Source organism: Trichechus manatus, unplaced genomic scaffold (genome assembly GCF_000243295.1).
Source record: "Trichechus manatus latirostris isolate Lorelei unplaced genomic scaffold, TriManLat1.0 scaffold00284, whole genome shotgun sequence".
NCBI classification, from domain to species: Eukaryota; Metazoa; Chordata; class Mammalia; order Sirenia; family Trichechidae; genus Trichechus; species Trichechus manatus.
Window position 1 is genome coordinate 581503 of NW_004444220.1, and position 4582 is coordinate 586084.

Here is a 4582-nt window from a genome sequence, read left to right on the forward strand (position 1 = left end):
TATGCTCTGCCATATAGACAGAACAAAGGAATATTTAACAGGTAGATTGAATATAAACAACTGTTTCATATCAAAGCGATGGAAGGAAACGAGGTGAGATTTACAAGGATGGCAATTAACTGTAAAATTTTCTTTACATCAGTTTCTAGTCTAACACAAATCTCTCATTCTTTTTTTTTTTTTTTTATCTACAGACGCTGCCAAAAGAAGAAATGTTTATCATATTTCAAATGACACAGTTGTAAATTGGCAACTGGCAGCTTTCCACATAAAACTTCATCTTAGCAAGTGAAACTTGATTATAGTCAAAATTAGCCAAGGAAATTCAGGTGTTCGATCCCTAAACGTCCACTGTGTGGTTATATAGAAACATGGACTGCGATGCGCTCCATTCAGTCTTTTGAAGAACTGCCTGTACAGTCATAGTTGTGGGGAGAAACAACTCCTACTTTTTTTTAAAAAAGTTTTTTTAAAAGTGGTATTAAATATAAGTCTTAGCACCTTTGGCATTTTTGTCCAAATAGACTTGTATGAAGTGGGAACATAACCCTCTTCATCTTCATTTCTCCGAATGCTGGTCCACCCATCAGCTCTGTCTTCCTCTATAACATACAATGTTTCACCTTTAACTACTGAAATGGTTCCTTCATTCTGACCTTCAAACATGTAGAGAGCTTTACAAGTCCCTAGGGCTGGAACAGGCTCCTCGTCATCAAATTCGTCGTCGAAATCTGTGGCCAGCACCTTCACCTCACTCTCCTGACTTTGCTCTTCTGTGTAACTGCCATCTGGGCTTTCCCAGTCTTGAGCACAGTTATTGACTGACGGTCGGTTTTGGGCACCATACATTCCACTCTGTCGGCAGGCCTGTTCACTTCATACTGGAAGCCTGCCTTCAACCTCAGTCAGCCAGGCCTCAAATTTCGGGACCTCTAGTCGAAGTTTTTCTATATTTTGGCCAACTTCTGTTAATTTGTGATCTAAACTGGCTGGGTCTCCCATCTGCGGATTCTTTAGATAGACATCTTTCATTTTTGTTATGGCATCTCTTTGATCCACTTCCTTTTGGATTTCTTTATTTAATTCATTGACTTTCTGCTGTAGCTTTTTCCTTCTCTGTTCAGGTGGCAGGTTGGTGAAATCCTCTGGTGTTGCACACCCATGCTTTAGGCTCCTGAAGCAGTGGATTTTGGCTTTGGAGGTCATGAACTCGTTGAAGCGAAGGGAGAGGGTTTCCTTTTGCTGCCTGGGAGACTGGGGGCCGTTGGGAACAGCAGAGGGTGAGGCAGAAGACTGGGGACCGTTAAGAACAGCAGAGAGTGAGGCAGAGGCAGGGGGAGGAGGGGGAGGCTGATGGGGGATGTTAAAAGGGACGTAAGCTTATTTTTTTGATGAATGGCCATAACTTTCCTTTGGATTTGCCCCCAGGTTTGTGCTCTTGTTTGCCTTCTCCTCTGGAATTGAAAAGGCTGTTATCTGATACAGTGCGCTTCATTGGCTGAGTGCAATCCTCAAATTCGATGTCTCCAGGGGGGCTCAAACCCTGACTTATACGTTTCTATCACCAGCTGTGAATCATTTTTCTGATCAATTGATTCAGCTGCCTTTACTATTCCATCCAAGCACTTGCCAATAATTGGTATCACCTGTCAGTCAACCTCTGCATATGTCTTCATTGTTTCTCCAATTCTCACTATCCTGCTTTCCTCCATCTCTTGTATTTTCTGAAAGATGTTGGGTATGTGTGCATGGTAATATTCATGCTGCTCATGGTTGAATTTTCTGGAGAATTGACGAGTAATCTGATTTGCTGTCTTCTGCTGTTTGGTGACGTATTTGAGCTTGTTGTCGTGCCTTTTCAACATCTACTTTTGTAACATTTATGTCAGCATCCATTTTCTCAAAATACTGTTATGCTCGGTCAGCTTCTTTGCAATCCCACTCAAATCGTCTTTTACTTGGTTCAAGTTGCTTCCAGCAAGTCTCTATGTGCTGCTGTGCCTTACCTCCATCATGAAAATGCGATTTCCTCTCCTGCTTCAGTTCTTGGACATAGCGTGCTAACTCCACCGTGATCTGTGAGGTCATATTCTAGGAGATAACTTTATGCTGTCCAGCATAGTCGTTCATTTCATTCAGGGTGGAAGGAAAAGCTTTACATGATGTATACTTGTATTCTTCCTCCTTCTAGTTCTTTTTAGGTTGGTATTTCTTTGAAAGATTCCTGAGTTGTTTTGCACAGCTGAGTCCAATCTCTGTCCTTTCCTTTACAAATTTGATGTATTTCTCAAGAATATCAATTCCCCACTGTGTGTGTTTTTCTAAGTTGTAAAACCGATCCTTTTGAGACTGAGGCAGCTCAGCTTCTTGTGTCCCTTGTCTCTTCAGCTTCTGCTTCTGTTTCCTGTGGCCTCTCAGCCCTCGGGCCTCAACGCCCACACCTGCCCCACTGGGCAGGTGTTCCAAAGCTCTGTACCTCCACCAGTAAGTGCCGGGAGGCTTCCCACTTCACCAGGAAGTCTCCTGCGCACAGACACTCAGCTTCCTTGCTCCATGTGTCGGCAAGCCTAGCTCCACCAGTAAGTGCCCAGAGGCAACCCACTCCGCCAGGAAGCCTCCTGTGCACAGGCACTCAGCTCTCTCGATCCGTGGGTTGGCTCCAGAGCCATGTTGAGCTGCTGCTGGTTCTCTGCCGCTTCTCTGCCACTGCCACTCCTCTATCCATTGACAGTTTCAAACCTGCTTCCACATTTTAGTATCTGTTAGAGCAGCACCCCACTCCTGGTACCAAATTCTGTCTTAGTCATCTAGCGCTGCTCTGACAGAAATACCACAAGTGGATGGCTTTAACAAAGAGAAATTAATTCTCCCACAGTCCAGTAGGCTACAAGTCCAAATTCAGGGTACCAGCTCCAGAGAAAGGCTTTCTCCCTCTGTCGGCCTGCTCATCAACATCCCCTGGGCTAGGAGCTTCTCTGTACAGGGACCCCAGGCCCAAAGGACGCGCTCTGCTCCTGGCACTGCTTTCTTGGTGGTATGAGGTCCCCCAAAATCTCTCATTCTTGATACAATTATAACTAAGGCAATATTTCTAAAATGAAAAGTATAAGCAATTCAACATGAAAATGTAATGATACGGAAGTTTAGTGATATATTTGCAGCTGGGCCAATTTAATTGGAATCTTTGGATACAGAACTATTAGTTATTGTGTGCCATCAAGTTGATTCTGACTCATAGCAACCCTATTAGTTAGGAAAGTGTAAATAAACTCTGTATTTAGCTGAGAGAAAAAGAGATAATGCCTAGGTGTTTGCTGAGGAAATTCTTTTAAGGTAGTTAAAACCACATGTTTATCTATAGGCTTTAATTTAACAACTCATTGAAGCTTTTTCTAAGGCCAGCTGAGGAACACATAACAAGCACTACCAAGCTTTGTTTTTCAAATGGCAAACTTTAACAGAAGTCAAACTCAGTTTAATTTTAGAATAAACCAAACCAAGTCCATTTCCATTGAGTTGATTTCGACTCATAGCGACCTTATAGAACAGAGTAGAACTGCCCCAAGGAGCTGGTGGATTTAAACTGTCAGCCTTTTAGTTAGCTGCCAAGCTCTGAACCACTGTGCCACCAGGGCTCCATTTCAGAACGGAGTGCCTAATTTTAGTTCTGAAACCACACCCAATTAGAACCGCTGGCACCTCAAAATTTAAAAGTTCCTCACACATCTTCCCCTTTTGATCAATCTACTACTAGGGGGCAGCAGATAATCCACAAAGAAATTACCTGTCTTCTGCAAGGACTTGGAATCGCTGGGAATGACTGTTTGTGTGAGTCTTTAAGCTGCTGCTTCCAGGTGTCTGCTCTCTGCAGGGAACTGGATCTCACCATGTTTCTCCAAGAAATTCAGATGAAGACGTCTTTTCTCCTTATTGTAGCTAGGCTACTCTTCTGGCAGTTTTCTTAGAATTTGGATGCTCTTCCTTAGCAACTAGACACTGTTTGGTTTTTCAGTAGCTGGGTACCATCTGACTTCACCTTGCGATAGTTTTGGGTTTTATCTTCAGGGTGGATAGATTCCGATGAGGGAGAATGTAGGAAACAGGGCTACATTAAAAGAAATAATTGGCATTCTAAACAGGGTATTACTTCAGAACTAAACCTCATCTTCCTTAGAAAAATCAGCTTCTTCTAAATACGTAATTCATTGCCTGGTCATATGCTTTGAGGGTGGCTGTGGCAATGAGAAGCACAATGCATTATACATTTAACAAGTCCTATAATAATAATTACAAAGATTAGAAGAAAAAAAACATGTTAATAGAAAGGAGTGTATTCCATATCTGATGTTTTGGGGTAACCACCTAAAAATATCAAGGAAGGAAGGAGCTGTCATGGAGAGGAATACTATGCAACAAAAAGACCTTTTGGTATATATTTTTTATTTATTTTTTTTCTACTTTAGATGAAGGTTTGCAGAACAAATAGTTTCTCATTAAACAGTCAGTGCACATACTGTTTTATAACATTGGTTAACAACTCCACAACATGTCAACACTCTCTCTTCTCGACCTTGAGGACCTT

General features: G+C 42.3%; 1 pseudogene; it reads right to left on the reverse strand.

Annotated features, from left to right (window-relative positions):
- Positions 1–481: 481 nt before the first annotated feature.
- LOC101356353 (formin-binding protein 1 pseudogene) lies at positions 482–2335 on the reverse strand (annotated as a pseudogene).
- Between the last annotated feature and the right edge of the window lie 2247 nt (positions 2336–4582).